The sequence below is a fragment of the Macaca fascicularis genome, chromosome 10 (genome assembly GCF_037993035.2).
Source record: "Macaca fascicularis isolate 582-1 chromosome 10, T2T-MFA8v1.1".
In the NCBI taxonomy this organism is placed as follows: Eukaryota; Metazoa; Chordata; class Mammalia; order Primates; family Cercopithecidae; genus Macaca; species Macaca fascicularis.
The window spans coordinates 57,109,138-57,134,471 of NC_088384.1; the positions used below are offsets into that span (position 1 = coordinate 57,109,138).

The 25,334-nt window shown below is 42.8% G+C and overlaps 1 pseudogene; it reads right to left on the reverse strand.

Moving 5' to 3' along the window:
* Window positions 1-13,689: 13,689 nt before the first annotated feature.
* Window positions 13,690-18,873, reverse strand: LOC102146433 (calponin-2 pseudogene; annotated as a pseudogene).
* Between the last annotated feature and the right edge of the window lie 6,461 nt (window positions 18,874-25,334).

Genomic DNA, 25,334 nt, shown 5'->3' on the forward strand with positions numbered 1-25,334 from the left:
ACAAGGGAGTCCCCTTTCAGGAGTGGGAACAGGTATGGTCACTGCTGCTGGATGTCTAGAAAGTAGAAACCAAGAACCTAGGGAAATACCAGGCACAGCCTTTCCATTGTCATCCAGAGCAGGACAAACAGGCCAGCTGGTGTCAGGAGCCCAGGTCTCCAGCTGGAGGGAACGTCAACCCTACAGTGGGAGCAGGGGCCCATCGCATATCCTAGGAACAGATGGTAACGTAGGCATTGCAGGTAAGCCGGGCTTGGTACCCCTCCCTGGCTTCCGAGAGAAGCCAAACAAGGAGCTTTCTGCAGAATGAAACCTCTTTTCCATCCAGAAGCACTGCTGACTGTTCGGTGGTTGCCGTTGTGGCAGTGAGCTTTTTGTCCATTCTGAATGTGGGACTGGTTTCTCCTCTTGACCCTGCCCTACAGACCATAAAGGAGAACAGCGAGAGGCCCCCAGCAAACATCCACAGATGGCCCTGGACATCAGCCACATTCTGGGAAACATGTCATGTTCTGGGAGGGCTAAGGTGTCAAGTAAGGTCTATGGGGCTGGAGGATCCCAGGGCAGGTAGAGCAATCCAGGGCCATGGGGGCTTCTGTGGGAATCAGGAGGTCCCATGGTAGAGGCAGGGGTTCTACAGGAGGAGTCACAGAGCCGCCAAGGGCTCTCCTGGTCCAGGGAGCAGTCAACACCATGGACTGAACACCCGCTGGGCTCCAAGCCCTGGGCCAGGCTGGGGCATGTGGGGCTAGGAGGCAGCTCAGAGTGGGAGGCAGGGAGAGAAGTGTGCCCAGAAGGCACCCATTTCTGGATGTAATGTGGTCCTGAGATTCTGGCTGGGAAGTCTTTCCAGGGTTTCTTACGTGTTATGGAACTGCTTCTTCTCCCCAGCCTCACCCTGCAGGCATCTCAGTAAGTATATTGCCACCATCTTGGAGCTGCATAGTGTAACGGCACCAGCAGATCTGCCTGTGCACAGACTTCCTGTACTACCCAGTCCTGAGGAGAGATGCTTCTTCAGGGCCTGCGACCTGGAGCACAACTTTATACACCATCATCCTGGAGCAGCACTGCACCCTCACTAGCCAGGGTGTTGATGACTTCCTCAAGGCCAAGGCCACGTTCAAGATTTTTGACTTCAGTGATTCATTTGTGCTGAGCAAGTTGGGCTTCTCGGGGATCTTAATTCAGGCGGTAGAATGCAGCTTGAGATCAAGTGTCTGATCAAAGAATTTGAACTTGATCTGGAGGGCTCTGGGGAGCCATGGAAAGTGCTGGACACATGAGGGACAGTCAGATATGTTTTAGAGATGATTGTGGAAGGCTGCCTGGAAGGGATGAACAAGAGCCAGGAGACCAGGGAGGGAGCTTGTGGGGAGGTCTGGAGATGGCAAGGGAGGGATCCTGCTTGGATCAAAGGTCTTCAGGGACTGTCTCAGGTGCTCTCAGAGCTAGTGTGCTCAGAAGTCTTGTCTCCAGGATGAAAATGGGAAGGAGTTGTCAAACAAGGAAATATAAATGGAGGCTGGCATGTTTATGAGTGCCAATCGTGGTCCCGGTGTGGGAACTACTGTGGGAACAGGAGTCTCTCCATCCAGGGACATGGTGGATGGACCCTGCATCTCTCCATGCTGCCTTTCCTTTCCCTGCCATTCTCCTGAGGGCCTCAGTGCATGGGCACTGTCCAACCTCTGGTGCTGAAGCAGCCAAGAAGCCCGAGACTGGGTGGCTGCCACTTAGGATATGACAGCACAGCCAGTGGCCTCCACTGCATCCTGTACAACCTCAGAAGACACCCAGACACTGAGAGTGCTGCCACCACGTGGTGCAAGAGTTCTGAGGGATCGCAATCCTGAAGACAATGAATGGAGGGTGCAGGGCCTCATGGCCTATTCCCCAGCCCCTCTCATTGGCTCTGCTCCAGGTGGTGAAGGGGCATAACGTTTCTGCCAGTTCTGCCATGATTGCCTAGCAGGAAAAGGAGCAGAGTCCAGAAGCAGAGCCCGGTATCCAGCCTGCCTAACAAGGGAGAATTTGTAGACTTTGTGGACAGAGAGAGCTGGGAGTCCATACCTTCACCCACTAACTTGCTGAGACACTGGTAAAATCAGTTTTCTTTTCTTAACTACGTTTCTGTCATCTGTAAATTGAGGGGAATTTCTTCTACCTCATGAGGCTGCTTGGAGAATTAGTGACAGTGCGTGCAGAGCAGGTGCCACCCAGCAGGCATTTGGTGTCCAGACCACTCCTCTTCCCCCTTGATTTTCTGCCTCAATGTGCATTTTGTTCTTAAGACATTCACTCCCCTTAATTTTGCTCTTCCCTCTGATTCCTGCCTTATCGTCTATTCCATGGAGTCACCAGGATCTAAGTGGACAACATTCATGTGTGCATGTATGTGTACATATATATGCACTGTGTTGGTGTGTGAAGGTATGTGTGTGTGTGTGTTGGAATCAGTGACTCACTGAAACTCCCCACACCAGGCTGTGTTCCTGCTCATTGTTGGAGGTGCTGTCAGGGGCCCTGCCCTCAACCCCAGGTCTGACCCGTGAAGTGCAGGCAGGACATTCTGGAGGAATCATGACCTTGGAAGGGTCCCTGAGGTTTGACTGGTGGGTATCAGTGGATAAATACCCCAGCTCCCTTGCTCTGGGTGAGATGACTCTGAGGCGCGTGTTCTATGCTGTCTCTCGGAGGTACCTGGCAGGGTTGAGTCCTGGCTGCCACAGTGGAAACTTTCTTGATGAAGGTCCCGTTAACTGCTGCATTCCTTTCCTGTCTCTGTTCCCCACGGCTCTACCGGTGTTTCCTGAGATTCACACCCTAAGGAAGGACTGGCAGTCGAATTACTGTCCTAGAGTATTTATGAAAAAGGAACATGAGAGGGAAAGTCACTTGCCCAGAGTCACCCAGCTGAACAGTGGTGGAGTTCAACTTTGACCATGGGTTGTCTGGCCCCAATGTGGTTGCTTGCTCCTCACTCATGAGACTCCTCCCTTATCAGCGTCAAAAGAATGTATGCAGGACCTCAAAAGTGGGATCCCTGATGCCTATGCCATAGAAAGCCCAGGCTCATGGGTGTTGCCCGTGCACTCACTCTTACCTCATTAAGAGTAGTGAAGAAAAACATGCTCAGTGCTGACTGTGTGACTGGGGGTGTTGTTTTAGACACTCTCTGCTTGCTTCAATTCATTTAATTTTCACAATAACCTTGTTTTTACTTCTAGTTGTTAGATGGAAAAACTGGGGCAAAGAGCAATACGGAGAGTTGCGAAAATTCATTCCACTGGTCCAGGTTTGAACCAAGCAGTCTGCACCTGGAGTCCTGGTTTGTAACTATGGCACCCTGGCTTCTCACACATCTCCTCATGGAGTTTCACCTCGTTTCAGGCATGGCACTGAGCAGCTTCTTTTAAGAACATAATTTGTAATTATGTAGATTACTAGTTCTGCTTCAAAATGCCACACAGCCTTGGTGTGATGAAATGAAACAATTGGTAAGTCTGAGCATTGAGAACAAGCATTCTGTTTTCCACTCCTGACTCCATTCCAACAGCTGGGACAGTGTTTCCTCTGTGCCTGTAGAAACCTCAGCTCCTGTGCCGAGGAGCCTGGTCCCTCTGGGGAATGTGGCAGTCAGGTGCTGGCAGGGACCTTGAAGCGACGGAAGGGTCATTAAGAAAAAGCTGTCTACAAAGGTTTGGGCAGGGCCAAGGGAAGCAGGTGGTATGGCACAGGGCCCTGGTGTTAGCATCTTGTGGGTGCTGTCACCACCCTCCATTTTGATGGGGCCATGGAGAAGCTGTTCCAGGAACTCGGAAAATCTGCAGCTGAGAGTGGAGGCCAGAGGAGGTATCACTCCGTGTGCCCTTCAACGGTCTCCGGATACCGCCACTGACCACACTACAATCTCCTTATTAGACTGGAGAGGCTGCAGGTAGGGGTTCTAAGCCTCCTCTTGTGGCTCACCTCCAACAGTGAGTCAGCACCGGCTCCCGTAACCCCACAGCCCAGGATTCACTTAGCCCCTCTATCCTGCATGGTCCCCTTTCCTGCTGGGAAGCAGATACCCACATGAGCAGCAGAATCCTGTTTCTCCCTGCAGGCCCCTCTGCTCCATAGGAGTGGAGTTTTGTGGGTCTCCTCCCTTGGTTTTGGATGATGACACGCTTTCCCCTTCCACAGCAGTTGTTTCTGTGGACCTTACCCTAGGTTTTCCCCTGGTCGGGCATTTCTCAGGTTTCTGCTCAAAAGTCACCTTTTGGAGGGGTCTCCACCTGCCACTGTGTTTGGAACAGCTCCTTCCGTTTCTTTCTAGCTCATCTCACTCTGGTAATGTCTTTCATTACCACCAGCATCTGACCTGGTCTTATGACCTATTAGCTTCCTGTGTCAGACATGAGCACCAGGATGGCAGGGACCTCATCTGTCCTGTTCCTCCTGTGACCTGGGTCCCAGCACCATGTCTGGTAGAGTGTAGATGCTCAAGGGAAGTTTACTTTGTAGAACTGTCTACCTGGGAGATGTTACTCTTAGTCTAACCTGTACCATGTTGTAAACCTCCAGCCATGTTGCAGACCCTGGTCAGAGTGAAACGTTCCATGGGAACTCGGGCCATGAGAAACATCCTTCCTGTCTGCCTTACTGCAGAAACATCCGTATCACATCGTCCCGGGCAAAGGCTCCACAGTCTGTCTGCAGGAACATCCCTGCCATATCCTGCTGAGCAACAAGCTCTACCGCCCGGACCCCACCGTCCCAGTCCCAAGATTACCCCAGCCTGTGAGCAGCAGTTGTGCCAGCACTAAGCTGGTTTAATCCTCCCCAGGGTCTTGCTGGCAATAAAGAAGTTGCTGTTGAAGCTGCCAACTGTCTCTCTGTCTTTCTTTAACCCCCGCCTTGCCTTCAAAACCTAACAATTACTATACGTCTTCCTTTTACCAAGGATGATATGGGACTCAAGAAGAGTAAGTGATTTACCGAGAATTCCACAGCCAGTGAGTCACAGAGCCTGAACTTGAACTCAGTTCAGCTGAATCCAGAACTCCTGTCTTCCTGAGAGTCCAAGGAAAGGAAAGGTGGAACTGCAGCCTGTGGGTGCCCACACACTTGTCCTAGGAGACCACAGGCGGCCTCCTGGGAATTGTGTCCTCATGGGCACAAAAGAACTGCTCACCTGTGCTGCATCAGCTAACTGTCCCCATTGTCCCAAATTGTTATTTATTTTCAAAGTTTTGTTTTAATAATTAAATTTCTCACAGCTCAGTGTTGGAAACAAAGCACAGAGGCCTGTAGAAAGTCGTGTGTGAGGTTTTCTCATTTTCTTCCCAGTGACCATATAAATGAGTGTACAAAGAACACAAATACGTTCATACTTTTTATCTAGAGATGAGGCCCTCCCGCCCATATTCCTCTGGTACTGTCCTTCCATTTTTCGCATGGGAGGACCACTCTTTCAATACTAGTCCATGGGATTTGTGAGGTGCTGATCCACCCTGGGCAGTCAGATCAGCAGGGTAATTCATTCAGGAGTGGGCGTGTGATCCAAGCTGGGTTCATGGAAGTCATCCCTGCACTTTTGATGAAACTGCTGGGAATGAGGTGCTTTCTTTTTATTGGCATAGCATTTTCCAAGGAAGTAAGTGACATGAAATTTATGGGGCCATTTTTTGTTGCTCTCTCAAAATAGCCTGCCTGAGAAGCAGAGCTGACACACGAAATGAAGGGACAGAATGAGCCTTGGTTGATGTTAGTTGACCCCTGATCCCACTGAGCCAGAAGCCCATCTACTCATGGACATTTTTAGTAATTAGAGCGAATTAACTCAATGTTCTGCTGGATCGAGTTAGGTTTCCATCACATGAGGTCAAGAGAGTCCTGCGTAATATCACTTTCTCTTATGCTTAGGTCCCACCTGCCAGAGCTTTAGAGCCGTAGAAGGGTAAAGTGAACCCAGGCAGTGCTGAGCTCGCTAGTCTCCTGGCTAAGTGTGCAAAGGAAGCCTGGAATCACTACCACTTTGTTCTGACAAGCAACTTTGCCTGCTGCTTACTACACAGCCATAGGAGTATTGCTTCCCTGAGCCCTTAGGCATTATACCTCTTTTTAAAAATGATGTTTATCTAGGAAAATGTTTTGTGGAGATGGTGTCTTCCTATGTTGCCCAGGTTTGTCTTGAACTCCTGGTCTAAAGTGCTAAGAATATAGGCATGAGCCACTTTGCTTGGCCAGCACTATGCTTCTATTAGTTGTCAATGCTTTCTTTGTTCTGTAGTTTCTAGTTTGTGTTTGAGCATGTGTGTGTGTATGTCTGTGTGTGAGTGTGTGTTTGAGTTTTTACTTTTCTCTTGCAGGGTTATGGCAAGCACCAAGAGGGATCATGTAGACGCAGCACTCAGACCTGTGAATGCAAGATACATGGAGTTCTGTCTGTTCTCCTCTTTTCTCCTCATGATTCAGAGAATGACTTAAGGATCTGTGATGTGGGCCAATTTTCAATGCCCTGGATAAGTAATGGGGAGATAATGTTCTATTGCCAGAAATTTGCACTAGTTTTAATTCATTGTATCGTTTTAGCATGAGATATGTCAAAGTCACTGAAAAAATTTATCTCACGTGTGTGTGTGTATATATATACACACACACATACACACACACATATATATATACACACACACAAACACGCACACACACACACATATATATATACACACACACAAACACGGACATACACACATAAGTATGTTTCTTGAGAGCTGACTGGCTTAGTTTTTGTTCCCTGATGCTGCAGTAGAAGCCACTGTGTTCTGATTTCTTGAGTGATGGCTGCCAGCCCTCCAAGCGTCACAGTAGGTGAGGCATCCATGGGGGTGAGAGCCAAGGATTTGTGGCCAATCAGCATCTAAGCCCATTTTGTCTATTCTCTTTATTTTTGTATTTTGTTTTATTCATTTTTAGGTTTATCATTCAATTTGTTATAAATATCACTCCTAAAATATTTCCTAGTTCTATTAAGTCTTAGTTTCATGAAACAAGTCCAGAAAGAGTCCCGGGCAGCCATGGATACCCAACATGCCTTTGGGGAGTTAGAAATCTCGTATATTGAAGGTTTTGTTGTTGGGACCATCATTCCAAGGGTCTTCAAGTCGCTTAACCTGACTCTGGGCATTTCATCCTATTTCCAGAGAGCAGCGAGCAGAAAGAGCAAAGGGAACTTGGTTAAAAGAAAAGAGTAATAATAACTCTCCCATTTCCAAACAGATTTGCAGAAATCTAAACCAGTGAATTCTGCATTTCACATTGCTCAGGACTATAAACTCTGCTCACTGCAGTCATGAGAAAACCTGGGAAACTCATTTAAAGACATTAATCGGGGCAGGCATGGTGGCTCATGCCTGTAATTCCAGCAATTTGGGAGGCCAAGGTGGGAGAATCACTTGAGCCCAGGAATTTGAAACCATTCCAGGCAACATAAAGGGACTCAGTCTCTACAAAAACAAACAAAAATTTGGTGTGGTGGTGCACACCTGTTATGCCTGCACTCCTACTCCTTCCCTTTCAGGAGTCTGAGCTGGGAGATCACAACGGCCCAGGAGTTCAAGGCTGTAGTGAGCTCTGATCATACCACTGCACTCCAGCCTGGGAGACAGAGTGAGACCATTTAAAAAAAAAAAAAATTAAATTAAATTAAATAATAAAATAAGGATAACGACATAAATAAAGGCATTTCGACAGTGCTCCTTGTAAAAAGTTCTATGTTCCCTTAGTGAAGAAGATGAGAATCATGGGTATAGCAGGGAAATGGACAGAATTGACCCCATTACACCAAAATGAAAGTCGTAACAGGTACACCAAATCGGCACCATTAAAACCACATAATGTGACCATAATGTAGTCAAATTGTGACCAAGAAAAACAAACTGACAAAGAAGGTATCATGGAGGAGATGAATTCTAAATCTAAAGTGAATGGAGCTCAGATAGGGCTTCACATTGAGAATGAAACCATGTGTGAGTGAATTGTAACCAAGCTACTACATAGCAACATTAACCTGGCAGAGCAGAAAGGGTGCTAAGACTGATATTTGTCACCTTATACCATTTTGTTAAGAAAGGAAAAACTAGAAAAGTATGAATTTGGGTTCTACTTGAAGGATAAGACAATGATAATGGCAACACTGTTAACGTTTTCACAGTGCTTCAGTCCTACTATGTGCTCATTCATGTCCAATAAGTGAAGAGCTGGAACTGAAATTTTCTTATGTTTATTCCCATTGTAGTCTCCCTCCAGGGCATAGAATCTTGTGCAACAGGAGGGATAAGTGTTTAAAGAGGTCTTTTCCACAGTTTTTACTTCCACAAGCAGTCTCTGCAGTGTGAGTTCTTGTATGAATTATGAGTCTGAGGCAACACTGAGGCTTTTTTTCATATTCCTTACTTTCACAGCTTCTCTCCAGTGTGAGAACAAATAGGTACTCAAGATGAATGAAGATCAAAGGCTTTCCATAGACTTTACCTTCAGAGGGTTTCTTTTCACACTTCTATAAGATACGAGAGTTCAGGTAAGACGTTCTCACGCATGTTAACTCAATGAGCTCTCTTCCAGTATGTCCTCCTCTCATATTGAGTATGGTGAAAAAATTAATGATGATTTCCCCGTTTTCACCCACAGGGCTTCTCATTATTGTAAACCTTAAGGTGACTTTTAATTCTGATGACTTTGCAAAGTCTTTTCCACATTTGTCACATCAATAGGGTTTCTTTTTTTGTTTTTTGTTTTTCCCAGCGTGGCTTCTTATATGTGCATATTTGAGGCTTGCTGAAGACTTTCCCACATTCCTTACATCCATAGGGCTTCTTCAAAATGCTCTTTCTTAAATGTTTATTCAGGTGTAGGGAATATCTAAAGACTTTCTGACTTTTGTTACATTCATACGGTTTTTATCCAGTGTGAATTTTCATATGTCTCATAAGAAATGACTGATATGTAAAGGCTTTCCCTCATTTGGGACATGTATGGCTTTTCCCTCTAGTAGTATTACTTCTGTGTGAAACAGAACTTGGAGCGGGGCAGAGGTTTTTCCACTTTGATGACTCTTATTCTTAGTCTCTACAGTACAGAACTGCATCTGGACAGCATGGAGTGAGCTATTTCCGAAGATGTTTTCACATTGAGTAAAATTATACGTTTTCGCCCTAACATGAGTTATGTGTGCCCTATGGCGTACATCCTCACTGCAGGTGCAGGCTATTCCAAATGGACTCTCCTCCTGAACGTTTGGCCTCCTATTAATTTTACTATGTATGTGATGGACAATGTTCTGATTGCCTGTCCACGTGTTTGATTTTAGCTTTTTTTCTCCCATATGAAACCCAGCGAATGTTGCACCTCAAGACTATCATATTCATTATTTTCTTTTTATTTGTTTATTAATTATTATTATTATACTTTAAGTTCTAGGGTACATGTGCATAACGTGCAGGTTTGTTCCATATGTATACTTGTGCTATGTTGGTGTGCTGCACCCATCAACTCGTCAGCACCCATCAACTCGTCATTTACATCAGGTATAACTCCCAATGCAATCCCTCCCCCCTCCCCCTTCCCCATGATAGGCCCTGGTGTGTGATGTTCCCCTTCCCGAGTCCAAGTGATCTCATTGTTCAGTTCCCACCTATGAGTGAGAACATGCGGTGTTTGGTTTTCTGTTCTTGTGATAGTTTGCTAAGAATGATGATTTTCATATATATTACTACATTGAAATAGTTTTGGGAAAACAAGTGGTTTTCCATTACATAGAAAAGTTATTTAGTGGTGATTTCTGAGACTTTGCTGTACCCATTACTCGAGTAGTGTACACTGTACCCAGTGTGTACCTTAACCCCTGAACCTTCTGTCCGAGTCCCCGAAGTCCATTATGTCATTCTTATGCCTTTACACCCTCTTAGCTTAGCTCCCACTTGTAAGTGAGAACATATCATATTTGTTTTTTTGTTCGTGAAATACTTCACTTAGAATAATCATCTCTAACTCTATCCAGGTTGCTGCAAATGCCATCATTTGGTTCCTTTTCAGAGCTAAGTAGTATTCCATGGTGTATCTATAACACATTTTCTTTGTCTATTCATTGGCTGATAGACATTTAACCTGGTTCCACATTATTGCAACTGCAAATGGTGCTGCTATAAATGTGTGTACATGTGTCTTTTTCATATGACTTCTTTTCCTGTAGGTAGATACCCGGCTGTGAGCTGATACAAATTTAAATAAAGATAATTATAAAATTAAGTAATGACCAAGTGAAATTTACTATTTCTAGTAGTAAAACAAAACACATTTATTGAGTAAAATTGGAACGTATTTCTGCTCACATAAAGAACATAAAACTTCTGTATTTTGTATAAATGACATGCTTTATCTCACTAGACTCATCCTGTGGTGAATTGGTGGGGGAGGGTTGGAGAAAGTAACATATCTTTAAATTTAACTTTTGACTCACATTTTCTTCAAGTTTCAATTGTTCTTTTAGTTAAATGCCTCCAAGAAGATGTTCACATGCTTTGGGCTTTCTGTGGCCTCAAGGCAAAGGGAAATTGAATCTGGAGTCGCTTATCGTCTTCATGCTATTCTCTAGACCTCTGCTTTCTCTGTGGCAGAGGGTCTCCCTGATCTGATCACTGGTGCCATTGCATTGCTCTTCTCTGAGATGAAGCTTGTACTGTTGAATCAGAGTACAGTGGAATTCCCTGGCTTTATTAGCCTCCTGTTGGCTTGGATAAGATCTTCAGATCTCTCTGAGTTTCAGCATCCAATTTCTTCTTCCACAATATGTCTGGAATGGTCACATGTGATGTTTTGGCAGGATCATTTTGCCCCTTGCTGCAGTGGCCCCATGTTATGTATGTTAGTTTTCAACTCAGTTAAGTTACTTATTTACCTCTATGACACTTCCACATTGCATAGATTCGTAGGTCTAGCAGGAGGTATTTTATATAAACCAAGCTGCCAGAAACAGAAGAATGCTCACACAGTAAATCAGACAAACTACATTTATTACTAACAGAGGAGCAGGAAGAATCAGCAAAAGCCTAAGTTCTATGATGACAAGCCTGACCCTTGAGGTCAGAAAAGTTGCCCACGGTTGACAGAGTCTCCTTTGCGCATGCCCCACTGTGTACTGCAGCTGAGGAACCCCTGAGTGCTCCACCCCAGGTTTCACACCCCATGTGCACCTTGGTTCTTGGAGTTTAAGAATTGCAGGAATATCCTGTTCTAGGAAAAACAAGGACAGAGTCCAGACTGTCCCAGACAGTTTCTCCCCATCTCAGGATATTGTCTTCTTGGAACATTCTAAAATCATTCTGAGGACTAGGAGGTCCAGAACGCTGAGTTGGTCAAGGTCATTCAGGTCTTGCCCTCCTGACCACATAAACAAAGTAGACTACAAAACAATAAGCATTGGCAGAAATGATCATATTGCATTATGATAGCCATTCTTCATTATGATAAAAATAATTTATCCATCAAAAAGTTATCTGAATTCTAAATCTGAATGAACCCAACAAAACATAGATTTAGGCTTGTTGTTCCAGTTTAATAAAATATATACTAATCCAACAAATTTAATTAAATACAAAAACTTTAGAATAAGTATAACAATCATAAAGACTCATTTCAATAAAAGCTGGCATACAAAGTTATCAGACATATGACAATAATAGAAAATGTTGACACTGCTTAGGGGAAAGTGAATATGATTGATATTCAAATGAACGAAGACAATAGTAAACTCAATAGAAAAATGGGCCAAAAAATCCGATACATTATTAACAATCTGACAAATGCAATGTGCACAAATGTGATCTGTATTTTCACCGCTTGTTTAGAAAATTTAAGAATCCTAGATAACACTGAGTGATGAGGATATGAGGAAAACAACCTTTATGGGCAATGGATGGGAAATTAAATGGTTTTAAACATTTCAGAAAATAATATGACAGGACCCGTTTGAAAGTGTGCATACTCTACAGCCTGTCTCAATGATGGGCACATACCCCTGATAGAGATTGGATGTGTGTCCCCTCCAAATCTCATGCTGAAATGTGATCCCCAGTGTTGGAGGTGTGACCCAGTGGGAGGTATTGGATCATAGGGTGGATCCCTTATGAATAGTTTAGCACAGGAATGTCCAACCTTTTGGCTTCCCTGGGCCACATTGGAAGAAGAATTTTCTTGGACCACACATAAATTACACTGAAAATAGCTGATGAGTTAAGAAAAAAAAGAAAAAAGAAAAGAAAAAAGAAAAAGACACACGTACACAGACATGCACACAAAATCGCTTATGTTTTAAGAAAGTTGACAAATCTGTTTTGGGCCACATTGAAAGCTGTTCTGACCTGCATTCAGCCCACAAGCTGCGGGTTGGACAAGCTTAGTTTATCACAATCCACTTGAGTGAGTTCTTCACAGTGAGTTCATGAGAGATGTGATTGTTAAAAACAGCCTGGAACTGCCCCCTTCTCTCTCTTACTCCCTCTATGACCATGTGACACACTGGCTCCCCTTCACTTTCTGCCAGGACTGTAAGCTTCTTGATAGACCAGTATACCTGGTCAGGCCCGGAAGGGGAGAACCAGGGCTGAGGCTCCTTAAAACCTACTGAGGGGCTGGGAGTGGTGGCTCATGCCTGTTACCCCAACACTTTGGGAGGACAAGGCGGGCAGATCACATGAGGGCAAGAGTTCCAGGCGAGCCTGGCCAACATGGTGAAATTCTGTCTCTAATAAAAATACAAAAAATTAGCCAGGCGTGGTGGCACGCGCCTGTAGTCCCAGCTACTCTGGAGGCTGAGGCAGGAGAATCGCTTGAGCGTGGGAGGCTGGTGCAGTGAGGCGAGATCACTCCACTGTGCTTCAGCCTGGGCGACAGAGTGAGACTCCATCTCAAAAAAACACAAACAAACAAACAAAAACCCTAGTGAGGGCCAGGGGCATGGGGGAGCTAGGATGGAGAGGGGTCAGGCTTAACCCTGACAACTCAGAATTCCACTACCTTGTACGGGCCTCAGTCTCCTCACTGGGCCCCAATGTAGGTCTGAGGGTCTGAGGTCTGTTGGTCTGAGGGTCCTAGGGAAATCCAGCCACTCAGGAGCCTGAGATATTTTAGCATCGTGTCTGGGCCCCCTCTCCCAGGACACTCATTTCCCAGCACCCTCTCCACTGTCTCCGCACCGTTCCTTGGGGAAAAAAAAATTTTTCTTTTATTAAAACCTCCTGAAGTTTTTGTGGGTACAGAAACAACAAACTGATTGGCTGACAAAAAGGAGAAGAAGAGAGGCCACTGGAAATCTTCTGGGTCCGGTTCCCTCCACGCCCAGGTCTCTTCTCCCCAGCACAGCTCGGTGCACAGCCTGGACATGCCAGTGGGGACCCTTATCCTACACGCATCAGGAAAAGGCCTTGATCCCTTTCCCCAGAGCCCGGTGGCTCAGTCCTGAGACGGAACCAAAGCAAGGGGGAGGGGTGTGGGGAAAAAACCCTGCTGCCTGATCCCACGCCGCCACTCACAGACCCTCAGTTGACTGGCAGCACTCAACAGGTTGGAAAAAAAAAAAAAAAGACGAAAACACAGAAAAACCCAAACACTCTGACGGGGAGACCATGTGGGGAGAGTGTGCTGGGAGCCTCAGTAGCCAGTCTCCTCCTGGTCGTAAGGGAGATATTCAGGGGCTTCCCCTGGCCCTGGGCAGTCGCCGGCACCCAAGGGAGCCCCATGGGCCCCTGGGCTTCCGGGTAGTACTTGGGGCCGTGTATTTGAAGACGTGGCCAAAGGCCTGGCCGCTCTCGTTGGCGCCTTGCCTGTAGCCCATCTTCAGGGACATGGAGGAGTTGTCACAGTTGTTGATTCCCAGCTTGGCGTGGTGGATATGCCACCGGGTCCCAGGAGTCCAAAAGCCCACCTGGCTGGCACACTTGTTTGTGCCCATCTGGAGTTGTCCATGGCGGGGGCAGGATGTGGTTCTTGGGTCATAGAGATGCCTCCCCGTGCCCTGCCCTACACGGTCATGCCTGACTGGCTGGCACATTTGTTGGTAATGGGCAGCCTGATGAGGCACTGGGCGGCCTTCATGGTGGCGTCGTGGAAGTTCTGCTCATGCTTCTCTTAGTACTTGTCACCGATGTCCATCCTGGTCTGCAGCCCCTTAGTCTTGGCCTTCCCTGCCAGGGCAAGAAGAGACACCTGCACCTGGGTCACGTTCCCACTCTCAAACAGGTGGTTGGCCTCAAATAAGTCCAGGGGGTTCATGCTGTAGCTGACCATGGCCTTGAGGAAGTTGGAGAGGTTTTCCAGCTGGTGCCAGTTCTACACGGAAGCGGTTGATCTTAAGAGCCTGAGGCCGGCTGCAGTTTGTTCATGAATGTGCGTAAGATAATCCCATCTTTGAGGCCCTTCTGGAAATCGGGCTGATGGAGAGGCTGGTGAGTCCCGTGATCCAGCTGCGGAGCTCTGCCTCCTTCTGGGGGTCATATCTGGAGAGGAGTCTGTTCTTGACCTCCCGCAAGAACCTGTAGGAGCGGCCCTTGTTGAACTGCCTGGAGCTTAAGGCTGGCAGGTGCCGCCTCGGGACTGGACCGGACAGGACCTGGGGCTAAGTCTTTTATCTAGTTTGCAATATTTTGTTTTCACCACACCATTGTTTTTACTACATATCTTTGGTGTATTTAAAAAATGTGTGAAAAATGTTAGACCATCTCCCTTTTTTCCACTTTCCCTTTTACCCTTTACTGCCATTTACACACACACATCCACGCACGCACACATGCACACACACATACAGACCAAAATTAATTTAGATGTACGAATGGGTTATTTGAAGCAAAAAGTCAATCTATATTAGTAAAAGTGTCATGCCAGTGTGAATTATATTTATGATCCTTTTAAGAAGAAAGAACTTCCGGCCGGGCGCGGTGGTTCACGCCTGTAATCCCAGCACTTTGGAAGGCGGAGGCGGGCTGATCACGAGGTCAGGAGTTTAAGACCAGCCTGGCCAAGATGGTGAAACTTTGTCTCTACTAAAAACACAAAAAAAGTTTAGCTGGGCGTGGTGGCACGCGCCTGTAATCCCAGGTATTCGGGAAGCTGAAGCAGAGAATTCCTTAAACCCGGGAGGCGGAGCTTGCAGTGAACCAAGATCAGGCCACTTCCCAGGCTGAAGCACAGTGGAGTGATCTTGCCTCACTGCACCTCAAGCGATTCTCCTGCCTCGGCCTCCAGAGTACCTGGGACTACAGGCGCTGCCACCACGCCTGGCTAATTTTTTGTATTTTTATTAGAGACAGGATTTCATCATGTTGGCCAGGCTGATCTGGAACTCTTGCTCTCATGTGATCTGCCTGCCTCGTCCTCCCAAAGTGTTGGGGTAACAGGCATGAGCCACCACTCCCAGCCCCTCAGTAGGTTTTAAGGAGCCTCAGCCCTGGTTCTCCCCTTCCGGGCCTGACCAGGTATACTGGTCTATCCCCCCCTGCCACATGCGCTGCCAACGACTGCACAGGGGCCCCCACCCCAGGGGCCCTGCCCATGAGATATTGTGAAATACCGACTGTGGATGAAACGCAGTAAAACCTGTGTTTTTAAGAAGAAAATGAAAAGACTTAAAATTGGCATTTTAGGACTTCATTATATATTATTAAATATATATTAAATATAAATGTTATAGAATTTAGCACCTCTATCTCCCAGTCTCTGGGAGAGGTTAGGAATTAACTTGCCTAAGCCTTAATCAGTAAACACTTCTGGCCTAGCCACGTTGACCATCCTCTCTCCTAACATCATCCAGTACATTTCAGAAGCTCATGCAAAACTCTCCCACCTTTTGTTTCAACAGATACATCAACTGATACAATTATACAATAATTGTATAAGAGGATATTAGACTTAATCTCACAATCACACTCAGCTTGATTACTAACCCTTCTCCTACATCTTGCTCAACTAAATTTATCTACATTTTCTGTGAATTGAATAGCTTAGAAACATATGTTGTCTATGTATTATAGTGTAAGTTATTGTAATATAGAAATACGGAAGTTCTGTAACGCCCATTTTCTGCCTAGGAAATACCAATATTTTTTGAGCATGGCAAGTGTTTCCAAGCATTCAGAAGTGGAGAGTGTAGGGAATCCACTGCAGAATGAGGTCTGCTTGTCATCCTCTCAGTCTCAACTGGTGTCCCTCCTTCATCTCTGTTTCACTGATGACTATAGAAGGTCAGTCATTTTTATATGAAATGAAAATTGATGGAACTAAGGTGTTGATTTGAATATCCAACCGACCACTTATTGGGTGTCTGTTACAAGTTAAATTGTGTTCTACAGAACAGCTCAGGAAACGGATGCTTGACATTGATGTACATAACAGAAATACAAACACACCATTAAAAAATCAGACCTCTTATGAGAATCCAGATTCTCATGTAAGTTTTGTGAAGCTCTTTCAAGTTGAGAATGCAAAATTTCAAAAAAAAAATCATTTTAACAAGTCATTCTTGAGACAGAAAAGTAGAAATAGAAGATCATATATGGTTGTTTCACTAGCTCAAATCTTAAGTACAGTTTTTAGTCAATTGACAGTCATATAATTCTTATTTTATATACTGATATTCATTAGAAATTACAAACTTTAAAAAATATTCCTGTCTCCTTCTGCTAATCATTTTAAAATTTCATTCATTTGGTTATATTTCTCCTTTTTTTTTTTTTTTTTTTTTTTTTGAGACAGTGTCTTGCTTTGTCACCCAGGCTGGAGTGCAGTGGCGTGATGCCCACTCACTGCAAGCTCCACCCCATGGGTTCATGCCATTCTCCTGCCTCAACCTCCCAAGTAGCTGGGACTACAGGTGCCTGCCACCGTGCCTGGTTAATTTCTTTGTATTTTTTAGTAGAAACAGGGTTTCACCGTGTTTGCCAGGATGGTCTCGATCTCGTGACCTAGTGATCTGCCCGCCTTGGTCTCCCAAAGTGCTGGATTACAGGTGTGAGCCACCGCGCCCAGCCTATATTTCGTCATTTTACCTGGTCTGGAATAATTATTTCCTGCCCAGCATTAAATTTAATTAATATCTAATTTGTTTACTTGGTTTAGTTAGTTTTGACCATGTTCAGTACACTTCTTATAAAGCAGGCATATAGGAATGTTGGCAAGTTTATGGTCTTCACTCTTCCAAATCCCTAATGGTGGCAACCCAATAGACACATACCACAATGTAAACGCATACATACACACACACCCGTGCACACCCATACCCACCCACCTACACACAGACACAGGGACACACACACACACACTCCAGTGGATCAACACATGAAACACTTTACAGGCAAAGACATCATATATCAGGGATCTCTTAGTGCACTACACACTTCTGTAAATTATCAGGACTCTTCAATTGAGGTGAGTCTACAGGGATTTCAAAGGCTATTTGAGTGCTAAGCTATCTAACTAGTGGTTGGACCCTATTTAAATAATGCATTAAACACAACTCTTGAGGATCTGAAGAATATCTGTGCTTTCCAATGAACCAGGAATTACAAGGTCCTGAAAACCTCAAGCTTGTTATATGTTATATCCTTTAATAGTTAAAGTGAAGCTGATATTAATGTGAATATACTTTAGATTTACATCTTTTTGTGTTAATTTTTCTTTGCCTGTAATATACATTTTTATATAACTGGGAATAAGAAACATCTTAGGAAAAAGAAAACACAAAATAAAATTTCCCTGATTACATTGTGCCTTGGTCCAGTAACCCTGCAATGCACATGTACACTATAAATGAGTGTCTTGGGGAACCACTTTGGTATTTCATTTTAATAGTGCATCCTGGAGAATATGTTTGAATGGGTCACATATTACAACTGATTTAAATTTTGACCCATATAAAAATAAGTTTTCAAAAATATGTCTGAAGCCTGGAAACTGTAAAAATGTTTATCATCATAGAATAATAAAAGGCTAGCCGTTAGTCACTCAGAAATTGTTCAATAAATCTAAGACACCTTAGACATAAATAGTTATGAGTGAGTATAGTTCATCATCAATGATTGTAAAAATTAACACTGTCATTTATGGTTGAGAATAAAAAACCAGAAATGTAACTTAATTTGATAGAGATAAATGATACAAACTTTACCTAAAGCAAGAGAATAATAATAGCTGTGTAAAAATATTTGTGTTATAGATAAGACTTTATGATGAAATTGAGTTGAACAACATGAATCAAACGTGTTTTGCATACTACATCTGCAGTTACAACATCACAGCCTTCTAAGTGTTTCCGTAACTTCAAAATGGAAGTTATCACTGAAACAATCTGATTTTATGAATTGGGATAATGGATCATGACTGGTGTAAGCTGAAAGCAATACTACACTTTTAAAGTTGGATTTCTTTGTGTATTAATACAAACACCAGAGAAGATGGTCAATAAATTAATTACTGTACAATGCCTATCATAATACTTAAACCTGGAAGAAAATCAGTAAATGTTTAGTGAATAGAATTGGTGAATTGCTTCCATTTGATATAATTTTCTGTTCATTTTAGGGCTTACCAAAACTTGCAGCTCTGAATAAGGCCCAATTATTTACTCCTTCCAATAAAACAAGATTCCAAGAATAAGTGTGAATGTTTTGTTTTGTTTTGTTTTTCACTGAAGTATTCCAGTCTGTAGCTGCTCCAAATCACACTAATCTTTCTAGAGTCTGGTACAGGTCCTGGTCTCAAGGCCACTGTTACCATAATCACCATCTTTTGTGCCTCAAGGTTGAGCCCTCCTAACTTACCTGCATGCAACTGGAGAAGTCCCATTTCATACTTTAAGCAACCTAGATGTCTCTTTCACTGAAAGTGGTATTCTTCCTGTGCTTTTTTATTTCCAGCAAATGATGTCAACCTCTACCTACACCTGACATCTCAGTGTAATTCTTGACATTTTCTTCTTCATATTTCCACTTCCAATCACCAAGTGTTGTCAGATTTTACCTTCTCTCTATTTCTTGAATGAAATTTTCTTTGTATCTTCATTGCCATCCTAGATTCCAGCCCATCACTGGGCTATGGTGAGCACCTCTAAAGTGCTCTCCCTGATTCTCTCTCCAAAAATGTTTCTTTGCTCTTTCCAGATGATTACTTGAAAAGTAAATACAATTTACATTGTAAATTGCTTTGTTGAAAAACTCCAAAGACTGCACATTGGTGCTAGGATAAATATCAAGATTCAAAAATGGGTTCAAGCAATACAAAATTTGTTTCTTTTCTCTCTCTCCACTCTTGTGGCATGAACATGATTGAACTAAGTGATTCAGATATATTTCTTCTTCTCTCCTGGACTATGGTCTTCTTATTCATAAGCTTTTCCCACTACCATACCAGATTTATTTAATTAGCTCTTACTCTTAGTTTAGTTTGCTCTTCACCTTCCCCACCAAGGGGAGTCTTACCTGATATCCCTAAATATGAAAGGCTTTCATAACAGTGCATAGCTTTTGTCTGTAACAGGGATTATTTTAGTTATAATATTGTTTTTAGGTTTTTATATTTTCATTACTATTTATAATAGATAAATCTCAGCATGCTTTTTGATAACAAGTCTAATAAACTTTTAATGCAATTGTAATTCAGTACATAATTGTTTTCTATAAGCCATGATTCTAGAGATTGAGGCAAAATGTAGTGGTAATCTGTCCCAAGTAGAAGGACAAATAGCCAAGCAATGTTGACCTACTCATTCATCTCTAAAACAGGGTTAAGATATTGATTTCCCTGTTTTCAAGAGGAAGCAGGGACAGGAAGTTTCTTGCTTGTTATCCTCTCAACTCACTCTTTTTATGGAAAAAGTAATTCATCTGATAAATGACACAAAAGATTTTGATGTTCATTAGCAAGGTGGTGATTCCAAGAAGTTGAAATAAAAAGTCTTCAGAGCCTGTCTCTCTCAGTCACTCTCTCTGGACTCTTGAAACTGCTTGTTGGGCAAAATAGGGAGGCCTGTGTAAGAGCTGAACAAGCAGGCTCAGTCCTGCTACTGGTTTCATGAATCCAACTTTCCCAAACATGACAGAATGTCAGAATCCCATGAGCCAAAAGTTTTATGATGAGAGAGGAAGAATGATATTTTACTCCTCAATCTAATTTTAAAATTAAATTTTAAACAGAGTTAATAAAGTTAAAGTTAACAAAGTTGAATACACACACATATGCATATACCCATGCACATGCACACAGTCTTCTCACATTCATTTCTTAATTGTTTAATCATTCATGAGAAATGGTTTGATTTTGTATTTTCTATCTACCAATACTTGCACAAGCTCTGGCTGCAAAACTTTTGTTGGTTAAACATTAGCATTTGGGAAACCACATCCCTGCTGAGAGATAGAAGATCTTGATACAGCCTTAACTACATCATCAGTAAACATGGGACTGTTTTTAACCAGAGGGAGGCAAATGGCTTTCAGATGGTTGTGTAGCTGGTTTTAACAGTAGCCTGCAGTGGCTTTTTGACAGCCATAAACATTGCTAATTATTATTAGGCTTCAGAGCGTTCAGTATGAGGTTTTAATTTGCTTATGTTAGGCATGAGAAGGTGGCACTATCCTAGATGCCCTAAATATTGTTCCTTGTCACTTTGTTCCCACTGAATTCAGAGGTAATTTGGGGCCCGTGTCTAAAATGGTCTTATATTCATGTGTTTGCCATAGGTTTCTGATACTTACATTCTGAACGTAGTCTCAAGTTGGCTCTTGAGGGCTAATTTCATTACACATGATCGTAGGTATAAATTTAAATTTATGGAGGATTGTTTTGTACATCCCACAGAATCTGGATTCACCTCCAAGGGACTGTATAGTTTATCAAAAAGAAGACAAAGAAGAATAAGAGTTCTTGCTGTCTAGGGAATACATCATCTTCTTTAGGTAGCGCCTATTAATGGTCCTCAAAATAGTTAGAGCATTCAAGGTTTGTAACCAGTTCACAAAGAGGGAAGTAGATTCTATTAGAAATTAAACATATTACTTCTTTCATTGAGTAAGTATTGCTACAAGAATACGTTTGCTGAATAAATTAGCATGTTTATGGACATAATTGATTTGCATACTGTGGCAGCACTTTATGGACCAAACCCTAAGTCCCATGAAAAATGGAATAGAACTATTTGACAGGGAAGTATCATTGGAAAAGCCTGACTCTAGTCTCAGGAAGCAATCTGGTTGATCATGTGTTTTCAGTGTGTAGTCATAATACAACTGTATATCGCTAGTGCACATTGGACACCATGCACTCTACATATATTTTCTCATTTCATCCTTCAATACACACATAAGATAGAAAATAGACTTGGATTTAATTGCTCCAGTAAGGTCAAAGACCAAAAACCTCATTACAATGCCAATGTCAGAAATTCTTCTTCCAATTAAGATAAAGTTACCAAAGGCAATTGCGCCTTGCCATAATGGGAAGACATTGGATGAACTTAAAAAAAATTTTTTTTGTTTAAAGCCATCATAAAACTGTGGGCCTAAAGTTTCAATGAACTAAATTTCAGAGAAAAACAATCCTTTCCTTGGTGATCACAGATTAGATAGCGGAAACCATCTCTGAGGACATTTGCTGGATCTGGGACATTGAGTAGGTAGAAGAAGAAGCTGACAATGTGCAGAAACAGCTGGAACATTGGGAAGAAGCAAAATAATCTACAGGGAACTGAACAAGGATGGAAAACTATATGGTCTCGTCGCATTTACTTATTTTCACTTAAGAGACAGGGCCTCATTCTGTCACCCTGGCTATAGTGCAGTGGAGTGATCATGGCTCACTGCAGCCCCAAACTCCTCCCTCAGACAATCCTCCTGCCTCAGCCTCTCCAATACATGGAACTACCGGTGCACAACATCATGCTTGGCTAATTTTTAATTTTTTTTTAACCATTTCATGAGAAATGGTTCGATTTTGTATTTTCTATCTACCAACACTTGCACAAGCTCTGGCTGCAAAACTTTTGTTGGTCAACCATTAGCATTTGGGAAACCACGTCCCTGCTGAGAGATAGAAGATCTTGATACAGCCTTAACTACATCATCAGTAAACATGGGACTGTTTTTAACCAGAGGGAGGCAAATGGCTTCAGATGGTTGTGTAGCTGGTTTTAACAGTAGCCTGCAGTGGCTTTTTGACAGCCATAAACATTACTAATTATTATTAGGGTTTTGTGGACACAAAAACCCAATATGTTGCCCAGGCTGGTCTAGAACACTTGGCCTGAAGTGTTCTTCCTGCCTTGCCCCCCACCCACTCCAACAAAGCACTGGGATTACAGGCATGAGTCACCACACCTGGCCTCCCCTAACATTTAGATACTGAACTGTTGGAAAAATGAGTAAAAAATAAGTATAAGTAGCATTTTGAGTATTTTCTTCCCATACACCCAAATGTTTAGTGTATATTACTGCTTCACATAGGAGACCATTCTTCCATCAAACTATGCAAACTAAGTATTTAAAATTTGATTTTTGCCCTACAATAAGCTCTATGCTAAACCTCATTATATTTGATTTTGACAATCTCTTTTTATACCATAGTTGCAAAAAATTAATCACATTCTTTACTTCATGAGACATTATTATTAATGTTTCCGACAAGTTTCTTTCTGGCTTTACTTCTTTAATTTTTTTATTTCTTACCCCTTGTCACAGACAGGCATGCTAATGTGTTTGATATAGGTTGTTTACTCTTAAAGAATTCTTACAAGATAAGAAGGTTGTTTTCTGAGTGTGTGTATGTGTATATACATGAGTGTTTACATTTTGCTTAAACAGTATTGTGCTGTAAATCTAATTTTATTTCCAATTTTTTCACAGAGCATAACATCCTTCATACATTCAGATATTGCTGTAGGTTGCTTTTGGTTGTTTATTCCCCTGTAGCTGCTGCATAGTTTTCAGTAAAATGAATCAACCCCATTTTCCTTATCCAGTTATGCAGCAGAATTCACAATGATATCCTGCTACAGAAATATTCACTTCCTTATGGTATCCTTAGGAAAACACTTTTTGGTCATGTGTCACAATTTGTCAGGGGCTTTGTTAGTCTGTTGCTATTGCTATGAAGACATATCTGAAGCTGGGTAATTTATTTCTTTATTTTTTTAATAAAAGAGGTTTATCTTGGTTTGGGGTTCTGCAGAGCCCCGAAGAAATGGCATCTGCTCTTGGTGAGGACTCAAGAAGCTTATAATCCTAGCAGAAGGTGAAGGGGAGCCAGTGTGTCACATGGTCATAGAGGGAGTAAGAGAGAGAAGGGGGCAGTTCGAGGCTGTTTTTAACAATCACATCTCTCATGAACTCACTGTGAAGAACTCACTCAAGTGGATTGTGATAAACTAAGCTTGTCCAACCCGCAGCTTGTGGGCTGAATGCAGGTCAGAACAGCTTTCAATGTGGCCCAAAACAGATTTGTCAACTTTCTTAAAACATAAGCGATTTTGTGTGCATGTCTGTGTGTGTGCGTCTTTTTTTCTTTTTCTTTTTAACTCATCAGCTATTTTCAGTGTATTTTATGTGTGACCCAGGAAAATTCTTCTTCCAATGTGGCCCAGGGAAGCCAAAAGGTTGGACATTCCTGTGCTAAACTATTCATAAGGGATCCATCCCACGTTCCAATACCTCCCACTGGGTCCCACCTCCAACACTGGGGATCATATTTCAGCATGAGATTTGGAGGGAACACACATCCAATCTCTATCAGGGGTATGTGCCCATCATTGGAACAGGTTATAGAGTATGCACACTTTCAAATGGGTCCTGTCATATTATTTTCTGAAATGTTTAAAACCATTTAATTTCCCATCCATTGCCCATAAAGGTTGTTTTCCTCATATCCTCATCACTCAGTGTTATCTAGGATTCTTAAATTTTCTAAACAAGCGGTGAAAATGCAGATCACATTTTATTTGTGCACATTGCATTTGTCAGATTGTTAATAATGTATCGGATTTTTTGGCCCATTTTTCTATTGAGTTTACTATTGTCTTTGTTCATTTGAATATCAATCATATTCACTTTGCCCTAAGCAGTGTCAACATTTTCTATTATTGTTATATGTCTGATAACTTTGTATGCCAGCTTTTATGGAAATGAGTCTTTATGATTGTTATACATATTCTAAAGTTTTTGTATTTAATTAAATTTGTTGGATTAGTATATATTTTATTAAACTGGAACAACAAGCCCAAATCTATGTTTTGTTGGGTTCATTAAGATTTAGAATTCAGATAACTTTTTGATGGATAAATTATTTTTATCATAATGAAGAATGGCTATCATAATGCAATATGATCATTTCTGCCAATGCTTAATGTTTTGTAGTCTACTTTCTTTATGTGGTCAGGAGGGCAAGACCTGAATGACCTTGACCAGCTCAGTGTTCTGAGGACCTTCTAGTCCTCAGAATGATTTTAGAATGTTCCAAGAAGACAATATCCTGAGATGGGGAGAAACTGTCTGGGACAGTCTGGACTCTGTCCTTGTTTTTCCTAGAACAGGATATTCCTGCAATTCTTAAACTCCAAGAACCAAGGTGCACATGGGGTGTGAAACCTGGGGTGGAGCACTCAGGGGTTCCTCAGCTGCAGTACACAGTGGGGCATGTGCAAAGGAGACTCTGTCAACCGTGGGCAACTTTTCTGACCTCAAGGGTCAGGCTTGTCATCATAGAACTTAGGCTTTTGCTGATTCTTCCTGCTCCTCTGTTAGTAATAAATGTAGTTTGTCTGATTTACTGTGTGAGCATTCTTCTGTTTCTGGCAGCTTGGTTTATATAAAACACCTCCTGCTAGACCTACAAATCTATGCAATGTGGAAGTGTCATAGAGGTAAACAAGCAACTTAACTGAGTTGAAAACTAACATACATAACATGGGGCCACTGCAGCAAGGGGCAAAATGATCCTGCCAAAATGTCATATGTGACCATTCCAGACATATTGTGGAAGAAGAAATTGGATGCTGAAACTCAGAGAGATCTGAAGATCTTATCCAAGCCAACAGGAGGCTAATAAAGCCAGGGAATTCCACTGTACTCTGATTCAACAGTACAAGCTTCATCTCAGAGAAGAGCAATGCAATGGCACCAGTGATCAGACCAGGGAGACCCTCTGCCACAGAGAAAGCAGAGGTCTAGAGAATAGCACGAAGACAATAAAAGACTCCAGATTCAATTTCCCTTTGCCTTGAGGCCACAGAAAGCCCAAAGCATGTGAACATCTTCTTGGAG